The sequence below is a fragment of the Paroedura picta genome, chromosome 4, assembly GCF_049243985.1.
Source record: "Paroedura picta isolate Pp20150507F chromosome 4, Ppicta_v3.0, whole genome shotgun sequence".
Classification (NCBI taxonomy): Eukaryota; Metazoa; Chordata; class Lepidosauria; order Squamata; family Gekkonidae; genus Paroedura; species Paroedura picta.
Window position 1 is genome coordinate 57,235,057 of NC_135372.1, and position 18,420 is coordinate 57,253,476.

The 18,420-nt window shown below is 40.3% G+C and overlaps 1 protein-coding gene across 2 annotated transcripts in view; it reads right to left on the reverse strand.

Annotated features, from left to right (window-relative positions):
- The window catches only part of DPYD (dihydropyrimidine dehydrogenase), a 609,807-nt gene that overhangs the window by 20,513 nt on the left and 570,874 nt on the right, over nt 1-18,420 (reverse strand). The gene's annotated exons all lie outside the window — the stretch shown is intronic.

Here is an 18,420-nt window from a genome sequence, read left to right on the forward strand (position 1 = left end):
CAGAAATGGCACTCATTTCAATAATGTCAATGCCTGTTCAGACTATATTGGTTGTCTATTGTCCTTCTAGGCAAGTTGTTCACTTTTTGTTAAAAAATTAAGTGCTGCATATTTTTAATTGTTTGTTAAAAATGTCCATCTTCTTATTCTTTGTAAACTGCAACACATTTTAAAGACAGGGGGTGGAGGGTGGGTGTGTGATGTTAAAATCTACCAGCTAGCTTCTCCTGCAAGTGTGTAAAGCTATTTTATGCTCCGTTCCCATCCTGAACAGTATGTCACAAGCATACTTCCACAGCATACTTTCTCCAACTATGCATGTTTGTCTGCATTCCTTGTGTAGCTAACAGCACTGCCAAATCCCAAATTCTTAATATTATTATGATTTCTAAAACAGTATTTATTTACTGCCAGGCATTATCCCCAGACATACTGGGCTCCAGGCTGAGTTACAAGCAGCTCTAGGACAAACTGCTGTAGCTTGTAATAGATTGAAATACCACGGTAATTGTAGCTAGCCAGAAGACTATTAACTGTGCCCAATAATGAAGAAGCGATGGCCAGCTTTTCTGGGAACAAGGAAGAGAACAGCCAGGGTCACTGTAGAAATTATGAAAAAGAAAAATGAGCCTGGTGATAAAGATTCCTTTATAGACACAATTTGAGTACCCAGAGGTCTATCGTTTTATTTAAAATTCTTCTATCTCACCATTACACCAAATGAAGGCCCTGAGGCTGCAAACATAAAACATTAAAACCAATTTTAAAATCAACACACACATCAAACAAAAGTAAAATATAAACAGGAGGAAGGGAAATAGGGAAATGCAAGAGGGTGTTTTTGATTATTGCTGGGATGGTATTTGCTGTTTTGATATGATACTCTAGAATTTTAAAGTCTCTATGAAATTTGAAAAGTACAAAAACATTGTGAAATCACTTTCTGGTAGGGAACCATTAGTGACATCAGATATTCTACAAATTTGCTATGATTAACTATGGCTTAAAAATTCCTAAAGCATTCTGACATCACTTCCTGTTCCACAAATGGAAATGATATCCCAGCTGTCTCCATTCCCCCAGTACTCCTTGGAATTTAGATGTAACAAGGATATGTATCACATGAACAAGATTTTTTTTTAACCCTGGAAAGACTGCAATTGGCTGATCACAGATAAATCTGGTTAAAGATACTCCTGACCTGTGCTGCCACTTGCTTGCCCAACAAGTGGCCCAGGTCCAGTATCCCAAAGCTCCAAACCTGCTCCTTTAGAGGCAGTGCAATACAATCCAGAACAAGAGACACCTCTATAACCAGGACGGTCCTTCTTTCCACTAGTAATACATTATCTTTTCAGGATTAAGCTACAATTAATTAGTTGTCCCCCAGCCCAAAACTGCCACCAGACACCAATTTGTTTTCAATAGCCTCCCTGGGATGTGTTAGAAGTGTGAAGTAGGGCTATGTATTAAACACATATTATCAACAACCCAGTCCAGATTTCTGGATGATTTGGGGCATGAATCTAAACATTTTGGCTCCAGACTAAAAAAAATGGTGGTTAGGCCTAAGTCTAATGCCAAACCCTTTTATATGGTGGCTGCAATGTTACTACCCTCCATTGTTTTACAATGGTACTATTACTACACAAAAGGATGGATGTGCGTCTCTGTGTGTTTCTCTTCTGATCTAAAGAAGAAAAGTCAAATCTTGCAATTGGAAACAAAGAAAAAATGTAGAAGATGACAGACATCACATAATAGTTAGCATAATCATTCATCTGGACTCTTCCCATAACCATACTTGTATTTAAATATAACAAGCTACAAAAATTATATAGTATTAATAGCAGCTGAAAGGAGAAAGATGGAAGCAGCAGCATTGGATTAAAACTGAAACAAGAGAATCTGAGGTCATGATATTCCTGTCTCTCATGGAAGAAAACTTTGATGGCACCACTAAGTTAATATGTAACTGATTATGTGGACTATGGAAGTCCATGGTGAAATAGTCAGTAATGCCAAATCACAAAATTGCTCACTAGGAATGAAACAGGGTCTTCTGAGGGGATGGGGTTTTTATTTCACTTGCATCTGTAGTGTATGTGTCACTGAAATCCTACAGAGTATAACACATTATTTAATATATATTAGCTTTCTAAGAACGGGCCTTGAAAGGGTCCCCTCCCCTGGCCCCTGGCCAGGCAGCTTAAGGTGGCTTTGGGCTGCAGCTTGCAGCCAGATCAAGTGAGGTGGGCTTGTTAGCAGGCCTGGGAAAGAGGCAGCAGGCCAGGAGGCCCTCGTTAGCAGGCCCTGCTTAGCAGGCCAAGAGGCCCTCCACCACAACCCTTTGCCCAGGGCCCTCTTCCCTCACCTACTACTGGCTCCAGGCACTGAGGCGCGTCTGAGAGCAAAGATGCTAGAGTCCAAGGACGGAGAGCAGGAGCTGCAGGTGCAGGGCCAATCAGCTGCACCCTGATTGAACCTATTCCAACTTGGACAGCCGGACACATTTCACCCCCCAGGCTGTTTCAAAAAAAATATATAGAGGAACCATGGATAAGGAAAACCATCTAAGTTCCAAAATAATAAGAATAAATTAGGCAAAAAAAAAATATATATATATATACATATATATATATACATATATATATACACATACATACATACACACACATACACACACACATACATACACACGCATACATACACACGCACATTTGTATTTTATAATATAAACAATATGCACACATCATTACAGAACAAAGGTGGTTATGGATGTTTTATATATTATGGAACAAAAATGATTATGCACTAAATAATCACAGAACTTTTAAATCAGTTCCCTAGAATCTTCACAGCTACTGGATTTGCCACCAAACTTTATAAAGCATATAAACTGAGATTATTTTGACATGGTGCTTAAAGGGATATTGGATCTAATAGCAGGAAGTTCCAAGTGAACTCTAGAAAGTGCTAATTTTATTCATTCCACTGTTTGACCTCATTGAGCTTCTTAATCTTTAGCTTCTGGGTTTGCTTTCACATAATATGGTAGTGGGGAAGAATGCTTAATTCCAAAATGTTTAAAGTGCAGCCAGGAAATGAGAAATGCTGGATCTAATTTCTAAACATGCCAGTAGTCATAGATGATTCAAATGTCTATCTGATAAAGCAAGCTGCAACTTAGGAAGGTCATCATGATATCTGACCTAGCAATTGGTGCTATGAATCATAACTGGTTGACAGTGCTGGCTTCTTGAACATGCGCAGGGAGAACTAACTTCCCCCACCTTTCATTACTGGAAAACATTCAATCAAGCTGAGCAAGGCAAGCATAACCAGAATCTCACAGTGGCTTGGTGCAATGAGCTACTATCATGTACAGGATGCCTGACTTTTGTATTGACTTCTAGTGTGACTTAATAGCTGAAAATGACAGCCCTGTATTGTTTCTCCTCTTCAGAATTTAGTTTCTGAAATGTAGGACATGAAATCATCATGTTGCATGATTCCTTGCATCTTCCTAGAAGCATTTTTTCTGATTCATCTAGATTCAACTAAAAACAGAGGCAGTGAAATGTATAATATTATGTCATTATGTTCCATATTTGAGGAACTAGTCATCATAGAAAGTAGTGGAGGGACTTAGCATAGAGTTCCATTTGGTTCTTGTCCCCACTACTGTCTCTAACTTTAGGACCTCTCTTTGCTTAATGTTTATGCCCATTTTATATACTCACCAGAGTTATTACACGCCCCTCTCAACCATCTCCCAGATAACACATATTGTAGTTAAACAGGTTTCAGTGTGGGCACAGAAACATCAAGCATCTTCCATAGAAAATTTGGACTGCCTTCACTTTCAGTTTATAGTTCCTGTGAGGCAAGGCACTCTAGTTTTACCCAAGGGTTAACAGTAATAATAATGGGTCTGCTTCAGCTTGCGGGTGTTTCTATCAGCCCTTCTCATAGATAGTATCTGTATCTCTTTCAAGGCCAGATATCAGAATGCGGTAATTGGCTAAGTGAAAAACCTACCCTCAGTTCAGTAACTAGATGGGAGGAGGGAGGGAGGAGCAAGATGTACCATTTCTTGGAGGGCTCCAGTGAATGAGTGTTCTGACTGGATTCTAGAGACCGCCTGATGCCAGAGAGCAAGAAACTATAACTGGGCCTTACATAAGGGTGACACTATGTTGACTTTTGACTGACACATAAGCTTCTAGTTCAGACTTTGTAATTTTGAATGGTGCAGCGGTTAATGCAAGATACTAAAATGTCAGAAATAAAAGTGAGCTTTTCTTGTGCTCTTTTCTAATTAACTCTAAAGACTGTGTTCCTAGTAGTATTTTAATTTTATTGACTCAATAAATCAGTGTGTATTTAAAAAAAGGGTTTGGTCTTCTTGTGTGTATTTAACCTCAGGGACCTATGAGTTTGAGCACTGCTTAGTAGTCTGGGCAACAGTGGCTCAGAGAGACCCAAGCTTGGGTTTCCTGACAGTTCCTCACCCACAGCCTCCAAATATTGGACTAAAGAAGATGTAGTTGCTTCTGGATGTTCAGCTAATGATAAACAGAAATGAATCTTATCAGAGAATCTCATCAGAGAGACTGAGAATTGAAATACCTAGTTTGTGGGAGATCTGAAAATGGCTTTCCTTACATTAAGAAAGCATCCACAGGACGCTAGGTTAGGAATTAGCCATGACATGATGGCAGAAGGACCTTTTCTCATGTGCCGTTTCCTTCTGGCTTTATTAATCTATTAATTAATACCTCACTGGCTGGGTATTTTAGTTCCAATAAGATTTGTTGTAAGAAAGTTTCACACTGGTATGGAGACAGATGGGGCCGGCAGTAAATAGTAGGGTATGAGCAGTGGATCACTGGCTTTGACAGTTTTATTTCTGATATGTCTTTGTGAACTACAAATGGGTTGGAGGGTTTTGATTGGCTGGTTTGGCAGGGAGTTATCATGTGGCTGAGTATAGATGCTGTGACACAGTTTACTAATGTAACAGGATTAACTTTTGCTTATATATTCCTACTGTTATGATGGTCAGTTCTTAGTCTGAGGAAGAATGCTTGCACTCGAAAGCTCATGCCTTGAATAAATCTTTGTTGGTCTTAAAGGTGCTACTGGACTCTGATTTTATTGTGCTACTTCAGACCAACACGGCTACTCATTTGAATCTATTCAGTAGTGCATCAGACAATTTAGAACCTCACCCATCTTCCCCTTGAACTAGGTATACAAGCCACCCATCTCAGTCAACTCAGTTGTCGCTCTTCCAATTGACTGGGTGTTAACAAGAGATCAGGGCAAGAGGATATTTAGACCTCAGGAAGACTAAAAGCATCACTGTAAGTAGGGTTACACCCTATAATTTCACTGAACTCAATCAGTTTAGGATAGCACTACTGGGAAACCAATTTAATTGTGATCACACAAACAAAATTTGAGAAAAATACTGCCAATAAAATGAATGCCCATCTTTGAATTATACACAGAAATGGTGAAAAAAAATAGATTACACAAAAATGATTTCCCAATGCAAGCCAAACAAATAAATGCATATTCATACATTCTAGTTGTCATCCTGAATATTTAATGCCTTCATACTTCACGAAATTGGGTTTAATTACATTACATTATTTAAATGTGGTATTTTCATTTCAAAATGATATCTGGACAGCCAGATATCTTGCAGTTCAGAAGATTATTCAGGGATGTAAGCTGATGTTACATCTTCTCATTGGCCTTCTACATGCAAAACTGCCATCGGAGTTCTGTAGCATGTGAAAACATCCTAGGGTGAGAGATGGCAGACCTCTCCACTTCTTTGGCTTCAAGTGTTCTATTTTTTAATCCAAAGGCAAATCTCTTGCACTAGGCTTCCAAAAGCAGCCTTGTAACTGATGAACTGTACAAATCTCCTGCAACGATGTGATGTTTGTTTCGGTATTTCTCCAGGGATTCATCATTGATGAATTTGTTCTCACTGGATAAGCTAAATCCTACTCATTTAAAGATAACAGTATCTACCAGTAGAACTGTTTCTATCTAGATATAGAAAGCATTAGACTGTCAATAGAGAACTGACAACATAATGAATCAACAATGAAACCTTAAGCCAGCAAAGCTTTAAGGTGAATAAGCTTGTTTTGATTATAATTTATTCACAGATCAATCTAAAGCCAATTGAGCATATTATGAACTAGGAAAGAGGAGTACTTCCTAATAGAAACAGGCAATTGATATCTTCATTTTCAAATTGCTGTAATTTTTTTTTAAACAGGAAGAAGTACTAGCTGTATTACAAGACAAAAGATTTTACAAAATTCTGGATGATGACCACTACACATCCAAATTACACACGCTTGCATGCACTAATGCAAGCATACATGCACACACACATACACACGAATACAGATTTATGGGTATTAATTGCAAAATGAGTACATTTGCAAAGAATACTTAACTTTGCATTGTTGTACTTGACTTACAAGATTTATTTCATTGGAGAGTCTTGGGAAATAATTTCCTGTATAGACTATGTAAACAATAACACAAGCAGGAAATGGAATAGCAGTAAAGAAGGGTAAGTAAGGAGAGTAGATATTAGAAGGAAAGGTTCACTGATTTCAGTAAGATGGCAACACAAAAGCAGCCTGGACTCCTTGGAGGACTGGCAGAATACAAATCAACTTGACAGTGTATCTTAAAATCATTGGTTATAGTTTTCTGTTGCGAACATAGGTTAAGGATTAGCAGATCCATTACTTTATTGTTTCAAAATATTATCCTGTTCTGCTTTTCATTCCTCCTTAAATTTGGTTTCCAACATTAATTCTGTGATTGGAACATGCACAGTTTTTACTTTCCCCTCAATTCTTTCTGCATCTCACATACATACATACATACATACATACATACATACATACATACATACATACATACATACATACATACATACATACATACATACATACATACATACATACATACACATAAAGCAACAACTTTAGAGGAATTCTGTTATGTAATAGTTATGTAATAGTTATGTAAAAGTTATATCCCTCTGTCTTCTGTTTTCTGTCTAGCAAAGGAATTTTCATATGCTTTTGGGCTGAAAGTTCATTTACTTTTGTCTACAAGTATGTGCTGTTATAACTGCTTCAACTTTACTTCTCATCTCATCTTTTAATGTACATTTGTCCTTGAGTCTTATACTGGCTGCTTTCTTGGTTCTGTTTTGTAATGTTCAAATTGCCTCCTGCATGGTACCTTTTTGCATCAGTCCTCTACATTAATTTGCCATTGTGTGCATCCCATTTATTCTGGTTGTTCTTTCAACTAAGTTATACATCGAAGTGCTCACAACTACCCTTGACAGAGCTGGCCACAATGCACTGAAGGAAATGGATTATCAAGATTTCATTTGAATCAGACTGAGGAATGAATCACCAATAGAGTTGCCAGTGAATTTCAAGCAAATAGAAATTCAAAACAAAATTGGCATGTACTGCTCAAGTGAAACATCTATAGGAATTTTAATGGAAGATCAGTAAAATTACCCGACAGAATGTTCCTGTACTGTATTTTGTCTACAAAGTTAAAGGATGGTTGATAATACTAATTACATTTATAGGGGGGAAGAGTAATTTCATGCCTAATCATTTAGTTAAACAATTAGTGATATATGGGATACATGCTCCCCTTCCCAAACATTCTTCAGGCATTTTGCCTAATTAGTAACAGGCCATTTTGCTTACATGTTTTGGTTGAGGTGAATTTTTGTAGCAACTTTCCTAACAAAATCTCCCTCTCCCTCTCTCAGCCTTGTTGCTCTTTTATTAATGGCAATCATCTTCTCTCTTGTGAGGTCTAACACAGTGCTCTTGATCTGTTTTCTTTGTCATCTCTGAAACATTAAAAGATCTGGGGGATTATTCTTTGCTACAATATTGCCTTGCTTTGTGTGCCAATGACAGACTAGTCATTCCATCACGAAGAAGTTAAAATTTGGTGTGCACTTTTGTGCATATAATCGAATGCTTGATTAACAAGGATGCCAAAGTGAATTATACCTCTGTGGTGGGAAATGGGGAGGAGCTGGGCATGAGAAAAAACGATAAAGATTTCAACATATTACTGTGCTACTTCATGAACATCTGGCAGTCTGTCACTTAATAGACAATAACATCTTCTCTAAACAGAAGAGACTTGAATTCATCAGGGATTCCTTCAGTACAGTATGTGCTTAACTTAAGTACCTGCTTTCTGTGTGATTTCCATAGATTATCATATTCATGACACTGTGGAGTGTAAAGCATTCTACTGATGCTCTAACCAGAACATGAAAAAGAAATTAAAACATTGGCAAGCACTTTGTCTTCAGTTTGTTGGGCACGTACAAGAAAGGACTCACCGCCCAGTTATGGAAATGAGATTCTGTCAGTTTAGCAGACTAAGTTGTAACAACGATGACAACACATTGTTTATTAATAAATGCCGCATAGGCCAGCATATACAACTGTGCTTTCCTCCCCTCAGTAACCATAGATCTTGTGTTTCTGCGCTGACAAAGGTTCGCACACAGACCTTGAGTGTCTCCACAAGGCCCATTATGCACGGGGGGAATAGCGCACATTCGGGGTGGAATGGTGGCGACTAAAATCACCGATAACGCACGGTGCCGCTGCAACCGGCTGCAGCTTTGGTGCATGCCACCGAAAAAGCCGCGTTAGCGAAACATGGAAGAAAGTGCCGCTTCCGGGTGACCGGGGCGCAACCAGAAGCGGCGCCGGGGTCGCTGTGTGCATAATCGGTTACTCTGGGTTTTGCATCCTGTCCCGTGCATAAGTGGTTTGCTTCGCTTCTTCCCCCTCCACGTTTTCCATGGGACCCGAAATCGCCGTTTCGGCGGCCGTGCATAATGGGCCCATGTGATACTTACCATGGTATGTTATAATATCCATAAATCAAACAAAAGACCACTTTCCTTAGAATATAGATTCTATCCTAACAAAAGCCTTCTGCTTCTTTTCCTTCTGCAGTAACAATTTTCTAAAGTGATGCACTCCAGACTGAGAGGTATTTTAGAGATACATTTTGGAGGGAACCACTGACTTCTCTTCACTGATATGGTGAGCCCACAGTTGGGTTCTACTACTTTGGATGGCAGATGCTCATGACTGAATGTTCTTCAAGACGTTAAACCTAGTACTGATGTGCCAGGACAATAGCTTTATCCCAGGACAATAACTTTATCCTTGAAAACTTAAATAGAGTTCCTTACCAATTCCCCCTTGTGATGTTCATATTCAAAATTCCCTTAATTACTTGCTCTTCATTGGATCACCTCAATGTATTATTCTATTTATATGCTGCCCTTCCCTTGGGGGCTCAGGGTGGCTCACAATAATATATTACATAATAAAATAACATATAAAAACCTGATTTAATTAAATTAAAATCTAAAGTTCTCTCACAAAGATAATCTCATGAATAGCACCCTATGAAGCACTATCTCTGTGTCCATAGTCTAGTAATTAAACTGACCAACTTGTTTTACAAGCAACATTGTTCTAATGACTGACCCTGGATAGACTGCATTGCCTATAATGTTAATGCAATATATTCAAGAAGTGATTGAAAGAACTTAGCACTTGATTAGTTGAATTGTGGGTGGAAATAGAAGGTACACAGAGAACCTGTTGATCTGGGGAAGTCAGCACAGATTTGTTCCCAACAGGTCCTGCCAAGCCAGCCTGATTTCCTTCCGTGACTGATTGTGGAATTTCTTTTACCTGGATTACAGTAAAGCCTTCAACAAGGTTCCCCATGATGTTCTGATGGGTAAACTGAAGGACTACAGACTGGATTTTCAGATAGTTAGGTGAATATTGAGCCCAAAAAATACCGTGTTTCCCCGAAAATAAGACGCTGTCTTATATTTATTTTTCCTCAAGAAGACACACTATGGCTTATTTTCAGGGAGTGTCTTATTGGTATTTAGAGAAGTCGATGCCATCAACAAAGGTGCTTGTGTGGGATGAGAGAGACCCACAGACTGTTGCTGGTCAATGCTGGGGAGCAGCAGCTTTACTGGTGTTGGTGGGGAGTGAGAGAGACTGGGGCGGCTAGTGCCATGGTGTGGAGGGGTGGAGAGCTCTGCACCCACATGCAGGTGCCGGCTGGCACGCTGGTGCCAGCTCTGCCTCTCTCCTCCGTTCCGTGGCGCTGGTTGCCTCGGGCATCCATGGGCACCGAAGCAGCCGCAACCCTACCACAGACTGTTGCTGGTTGGTGCTAGGGGAGAGAGACCCACAATGCAGAGTAAAACGGCATCCATGGCTATATTTCTATGGTGTATATTGTACAAACACTTAGAAATCCTGCTAAGGCTTATTTTATGGGTATGTCTTATATTGCACAAATGCTTAGAAATCCCGCCACAGCTTATTTTATGGGGAAAAACAGGGAAACACGGTAGTTGTTAACAGTGCTTCATCGGATTGGAGGGTGCCATAGGGCTTGCTACGGAGTCCAGTAATGTTTGACATTTTTAGCAATGATCTGGATGAGGGGGTGGAGGGACTGCTTATTAAATTTGCAGATGACACCAAATTGGGAGGAGTAATGAACACCCCAGAATATAGAGTTCAACAAGATCTGAACATGCTGGAAAAGTGGACAAATGAGAACGCAATTCAATAAGAAGTGCAGAGTTCTACATCTGGGTCACAAATATGATGAGCATGCATACTGGATGGGAGATACACTTTTGGGTATGAATGAGATCTTGGGATACTAGTGGATTATATGCTAAATTCGAGCAGACGGTGTGATGCGGTGGTAAAGGTAAAGGTAAAGGTATCCCCTGTGCAAGCACCGAGTCATGTCTGACCCTTGGGGTGACGCCCTCTAGCGTTTTCATGGCAGACTCAATACGGGGTGGTTTGCCAGTGCCTTCCCCAGTCATGACCGTTTACCCCCCAGCAAGCTGGGTACTCATTTTACCGACCTCGGAAGGATGGAAGGCTGAGTCAACCTTGAGCCGGCTGCTGGGATTGAACTCCCAGCCTTATGGGCAAAGCTTTCAGACGGCTGCCTTACCACTCTGCGCCACAAGAGGCTCTATGTGGTGGTAAAGAATGCAAATGCAGACTTGGGCTGTATCAACAGAGTATCACATCAAAATTGCAAGATGTCATAGTTTCACTGTATACCACATTGGTCAGTACTGTGTGCAGTTCTGGAGGACTCATTTTAAAACGTATGTGTACAAAATTGAGGATGGAGAGGAGAGGGGACCAAACCCTATGAGGAAAGGCTGAGGGACTTGGGGATGTTCAGCCTGGAGAAGAGGAGGCTGAAAGGGGACATGATTGCTCTCTTTAAGTATTTAAAAGGTTGTTACTTGGAGGAGGGCAGGGAGAGGTTCTTATTGGCAGCAGAGGATAGGATTCACAGTAATGGCTTAAAACTATGTGTAGAATGGTACTGGCTAGATATCAGGAAAATAATTTCACAGTTAAGAGTAATTCAGCAATGCAATTGGCTGTTGAAGGTGGTGGTAAATTCCCCCTCACTAGCAGTCTTCAAGTGACAACTGGACAGATACTTATCCTGGATGATTGAGGCTGATCCTACATTAAACAGAGGGTTGGACTAGATGGTCTCTATGATGCTTTACAACTCTATGATTCTATGGCTCTAAGAATCAGAAGTAAGTCTTCATTGCCAAAAGAGACAGCTTTCAAGACCTCAGCCTTTTCAACTAGCATTATCTCCATCTTGCCAGGATTCTCTTTCAGGTGGTTTACCGTTCACCATTTAAACACAACAGGATCTATATAGCATCACCAGAACATTTGGATAAAGAAATTCTATGATTCTATGAGCCTAAGTAGAAAGAAGGCATACAGAGAACTTAAATAATAACTTAAACTATCTCATTTTTTAAATTGTTTGAGTTGTTGGTGCTAGAAATTGTGAGAAAGCTGTATAACGGTATGAGTCATGCACATATACATTTACTCAAATATTCCCAAACCACTTGCTAAAAGACTGGCTCCTTTCTTGCAACCAGTGAGTGGGATATGGCCCAAATGAGTTGATAATCAAACGTGACTATCAACATAGTAATAAGACCAAATTTCAAATGCAGTTTGGTTTGATTCAAATAACCAGGTTTTAACTATATTTTTCATTTGTGAGAAACTGGACTGTGAGCCTTTGGGTTGGATCCTACCATTCTACTCAAGTTTAGAGCCTTCTTCTTTTAGAGCTCCAGAGGACAAGGCTTTTCCTTCATAGGAAGGGCTCTTGCAATAAAGAAAGGCTCTAAACTTGGCTAAGCAGAGTTGTAAGTCAGAAGTCTTTATTTTTACATATGTTTCTCTTAATTAATGAGTTAATCCATTTCCAACATTCATTTATGTAATAATGGCAAATAAATTATGTAAATTGCCAATAACATTGGCTAAAGAAATATCAAAGAAGACAGGCACACTCTGTGGAAGGCAGATAGAATCTTCTCATATTCCCTTCCATTGCTGTGGCTCCATCCAATTCCCATCCAATTTCTGCAATCACAGAATCTAAGCAGAGCAGCTGTAAGGATCAGTGGGCTGAAGCAAGAAAGGGCAATGGGCGCAAACTGTCCTCCCCCCTCAGCACAGTTGTGTACACAGAGCACATGGGAAGGGTCATTTCAATTCCGTATCCCTCTCACTCCAGCATTCCCAGTCCATGCAGCTGTTCTTCCATGTGGGTTCTGTGACCCCAGGTCTGATCCCTCCAGGGTTTAAAAAAGAGCTTCAGCACTCAAAAGAAATTCATGAGAACTACAACTTCCTTACAGAGTGTTGCTCAGCAACAAAAAGAGCTGATGTCAATGACAACATATGAAATCCAAAAGAAATAAAAATGGCCATATTATTTCATCCTATGACTACAAGTACTGGACGTGGTCTTGGCTGCATGATCAGCTTTGCTGACAATGACAGTAACACAAAACATACCTCCAAATACCCATACAAACTGATAGTTTACCCTAGAGCATAACCCAGGCCTACAGCAGAAACACTATGTCCCCAAATTAGACAGATTTATGTGTGAAGGTCTCCTCCAGGATAGGAAGACTAAAAAAAACCCCATTGTTCTAGGATTACAGTCTAGATCTCTTCTAAAGACACTTCAGATTAGTAAATGCTAAAGGAAAAATCAAGCAAATCACCACTAATAATAGCCAAACTTTATCACCCATCCTTCTTATATAGGATATATTGCTAGCTTATTTGATACCTCTTACGAGAAGCAGCATCTAACAAAGGTTGCCAAGAGATCCATTAAAATTACTCAGCTAATTCTCTTCTAATCTGTCTCAAATTGCTATTATGGGTTCACCGGTTACAAGGACCATTACCTAAGAAGCCTCATGGGTACCAACACTTTGTTCTATATTCCATAAATTCAGGAGTACTAAAGGGTGGGGTGCAATGCTTCAGTGCTATTAGTTTGTGTCAGAAACAATGTAACTGATATTATTTTGTGCCTCTTATAGTACAGCAGGTAGGATAATGCATCTCAGAACCAAAGGGCTGCCAGACTGAAGCAAGAACCAATACGTTTAAGCAACAACCACTCTGAGAAAGCAAAGGTATATAATATTATAGACAGACAGACAGACAGATAGATATAGATAAGTAGGTAGGTAGCTTGATAGATTGATTCCCTTATGATAAATTTTGATTACTGAAACAGTTTTGTTTCAGAATGGATAAAGTTTCAACCTGTTCTATGGTATTTCTGGGTAAAGAAAACCTAGATCAGCCATGGCTCATGAGGTTCGTGTTCCAGCTATTCTATACTTATGACAGACACCACTCATACAGTTCAACGGCTGCTTACTAAATCCTGAGCTTTCCAGATAAATACATCAGGCTATTTTCTTTGAAGAAAGGAAATGGATGGCTCACAGAACCCACATTCATTTATTGGAAGGTTCTGTAATAGCTGGCCAAGTGCTGGTATCAGGTTGCAGCATCCTTCTGAGTAAACAAAAGCCAAAGAAGATTACAAGATACAAAATCATTCCAATCCAAGGGTCAGAGTTTCCAGAGGTTAGGCAAGCATGGTAGTCCAGTCCAAGAAGTTAAGGTTTTCAGGCAGGAAAGTTTTAGCGCTTCAGCTTACTTTGCATCCACACCCCACAACATCCCTTGGGAGGGTTTATAGTTAAATAACAGCTGCTGAGACTTAATTCTGGAATCACTCATCATCACTCTCAGCAGGTACCCGATGTCTAGTCATAAAGCAAGGGCTTCTCCTGAAGCTCTGCTCTAAGCCTGCGCCTTCACCCTTCTAATGGCATAGATCAGGGGTAGTCAAACTGCAGTCCTCCAGGTGTCCATGGACTATAATTCCCACGAGCCCCTGCTAGCATTCGCTGGCAGGGGCTCATGGGAATTGTAATCCATGGACATCTGGAGGGCCGCAGTTTGACTACTCCTGGCATAGATGATCCTGGAGGGCTGGAAATAGACAGCTTTCATCTGCTGGATCAGAGCCAGGGGTGGAGGTAACTCTGTACAAGCTCTTGGCTGTAAATCTTGGCATGCTTGCATCATTGTTTGTCAGTTTCTGTTGCCTCTGGTCCGGCTATGCTGTCCCCTTCTTCCTCTGAGGAGTCCTGGCCTTTGCTCATTCCTGGCTGACCCCTGATAGCTTCACTGTTACCATTAGTTCTGATCCAGTTATAAAGAACATGATTTTGTTTGGGAAATCAGCCTTTAAGTTTGGTGCTCCCCCAAATCTTTTATATTACAGCAATGGTTTATATGCCCTTAACGGGGAAAAAACACATCCAGCATTGTTGGCCAGATTACAAGACTGAAAAACTATCAACCAGCAATAAACTGCAGCTGTACTCTTAGGGGTCTGTAGACGCCAAACCTTGCCCCCTAGCCACTGATCAACAGGACAACACGGAGACATGGAGTAGAAAGAGGAAAGCCTAGACCACATTGCTGCCATTGCACAGGAAATGATGCCATCACACCAGCAACATCTGAACAACACTTTGGTATTTGGGCAAAAACTCTATGATCAAAGGCAGCTTTGCCATAGAGTTTTTGGGCATAAACCAGTAAATTGCCTAGGAAATCACTGGTATGATGCCATCACTTCCTGTGAAATACCAGCAATAAAGCCTGGGCTAATAAAACGTTTTTTTTTTTTGAACAAGAGCCAAGTTCCTCAGAAGCTATGAGTGGAGTCTCAATATATGATCAATTTATTTAGGTTTTGGGAGTGGGGGAGAGAGGAACTATGAAATGGCCTTGACTGCAGATAACTGATCGGATGCAGAATTGCCAGGCCTCATCTGTCTGTGCACCCCTGTATTCCAGGTGAGGCACCCTGGCTCTTGAGCCTCAAGCACCCAACTTGTATTTTTCCCAGGCTTCTCCTTGACAAAAATTTACTGATGTTGCAGGGAGTTGTGCCATGTTCCTTCTTACCAGCCACATGATCTTTAGGTCAAGAATAATGGCATCCCTAGGGGGTTATGTCCCATTTCTGAGGTCCTGGTTTGAGGAATTTCACTCCATGCCTCAGGATGATCATCTAAATTTTATACTTAGAACTTATCACAGTTTGACACTCTGATTTCAACAATTCCTACTCAACCCCCCAAGAAATGACCAGTCTGTGCCCATTCTGAAAGTTGAGAGGGAAGTTGGGCATCGTCCAGCGCTGAGTCAAAGTGGTGGGGGATGGTGCAAAGGTTCCTTACATGGTCTCCTACTCCTGGTTATCCCCTCTTTCTTCCTTGATCTTATTTTATTTTTACACGTGACAGTTCCTGGACCCTGAAACAGCCTTTTTAATGTGTATGGATGTTCTGAGCAACTATGGTAAGGAAAAATAATTAAATTTTGTAAGGCATGATCATTTCCTACTGTATGTAGTATAGGTATGTGCATACACTGTGTGCATATACACGTCCTTATAGGGCTATGGAAATGTCAAGGAAAGAAATCCGTCATATTTTTATCACCCACACAGGATTCTTTTGTGTTTTTTTTAATGTATCTGATCTACATATATTAGGTTCTGAGCTGCATAGTAAACAGCAAATCTCTTTGGTAAATTTAGAGGTAACCCCCCCTTCTCCTGGATCGCATAACTCTCTCTGTGTTATGCTAATAGATTACATAAATGCAAACCATTGCTAATAATTCCTAAATAAACCTTCTTCCACTTCAGATTCACTGTAATCCATCTCTTATGTCAGATGAACTGTGGTACTTATCCTCCTTACAGCACAGGCTATAATGCTTCTCCTTATTCATCTCTCATACACAGTAATCCGTCCACCTCAACTTTACAGATTTCTCATTTAAATGTAAAATATTCATAGCAGACAAAGGAGCCCTAGTCTAAACAACAGCTCTTATAGCTAATACAAAGGATTCTGACATTGTCTTTACCTAATCTTTTTAATAAAATAAAAAACCTCCACAGGCTACATAGTGATTTTATTCACCGTGATGATTATCTGTATTTTGTGCAGCAATACAGGCCTTAATAATAGCAATTAGGGCAAAATCTTGAAGCTCCTTGGAAAAGAAAAACCTACCAGAATTCTTTTAAGAACGCCTCCTTTTTGTTGTGTTATTTTCCAAGACTGTGTGCTACCTTGAATACTTCCTTTCCCTCTGAATTTTGATTATATACGAACTCTCAACAACACACATTTTAAAAGCTGCTATTAACTAGGGTTAAAATTAATTTCTCCTAGCAGTTGGTATAAAAACATTAAATAAAAAATCATAAAGTTGCATTGCCTTTAAGATAAGAATACATGAGGATTGCAGGAAGAAGAATTCAGACTTTGAATTTTTATTTGTGCAAAGGAAAAAAGTTATTCACATTCCTACAGAAAGCATGGCTATAGGAAATCTGTATACTCAGCCCCACCCCCATGTTGACCTATACCTGTAATGGGTCAGGAGTGGGTCATCCTTTTTAAGCTACTACAAACAGGTGTTTTTGAATAAATATGTTGTCTAAGCCTATTCTAAGCTTGTTAAAGATAGGATATTTCAGAGAACATTCATTCATAGGGTTGCAATAAGTTGGAAGTGACCTGATAACATTTAACAGAAACACACACAAGCCTATTCAGGGTCTTAGTCTGCTTAACAAAGGTTACAAATTACAGTCATCATTACCAGAGTGTTAGAATCCTTAAAACAAGCACTGAAATGCTAAAGGACTAAAATTCATATACACTAAAGCAGTGGTCCCCAACCTTTTTATCACTGGGGAATGGTCAATGCTTGACAATTTTTCTGAGGCCGGGGGGGGGGTAGTCTTTTGCTGAGGGACGTCGCCACTGCCGCCTGAGCCCCTGCTCCGCTTGCTTACCTGCCAGCGCCCCTGAATTCCCACCTCCCACTGTGAGGCACTGCCAGCAGCAACTGCACAGTGCAACACTGAGGTGAAGCCCCAGCCATGGTGACCGCCGGAGAGCACCAAAGGTGAGCCAGCGGCAGAGTGGCAGGGCAGCCCCCGAGGTAGCAGCTGGGGAAGAGGACGAGGAGGAGCTGTAGCCCGATACCGACTGATCCACAAACCGGCACTGGTCTCCGGACCGGGGGTTGGGGACAGCTGCCCTAAAGTATCTCTTGTTTGATTTCTCATTGGCTTGAATCTTAATAAGGGCCCTTCTGCAACAATCTTAAAGCCCTTCTTCTTTCTTATTTTAGTCAACCTCAATGGTTCGGTCTCTAGATGAGTTGTCTTCAAGCTTTTCAGTCCTAGGATCCACTAAAAATAGTAACCACTAAGCTACAAGCACATGGCAGAAAGAGAAGCTGCCAAAGCTATGATGTCAAAGGCTTTATGGTCAGGATAATGGACAACAGTCCAAGAACTCAGAACAGAAAACAATGGCAAGCATGAGAAGATGTAACATAATGAAGAACCAATAAGGTGAGAACAATGGAGGAATGTTTTCCAGCACTGCGTGTTCTCAGCTCTGTTTTTATCAGCAAACATACAAAGATGAGTAGGAAGCATGGCAACCATACTCTCTATGAAAAAGGCCTTTTGATAATGCAGTACAAAAATAGCAACTATACAGGAGTTCATGGCCAATAAGGGAAGCTCCACCACTGGCTGAAGACCATTCCTCTATAGAACAAACCAGTAAGCTGACAAGAAAATTGGAGAAGACAGAACAAATGGAATAATTAAATTGTCTATTCACAAGCAACTGAGTCTCCAAGCTATGTGTCCCAAAATGCATTTTTAAAAAATGGGTGTTAATAATCCCATGTATTGTAAGTCTTCATAAAATATATGATACTAGGGGCAAAGCCCGTTGTCTCCAAGAAT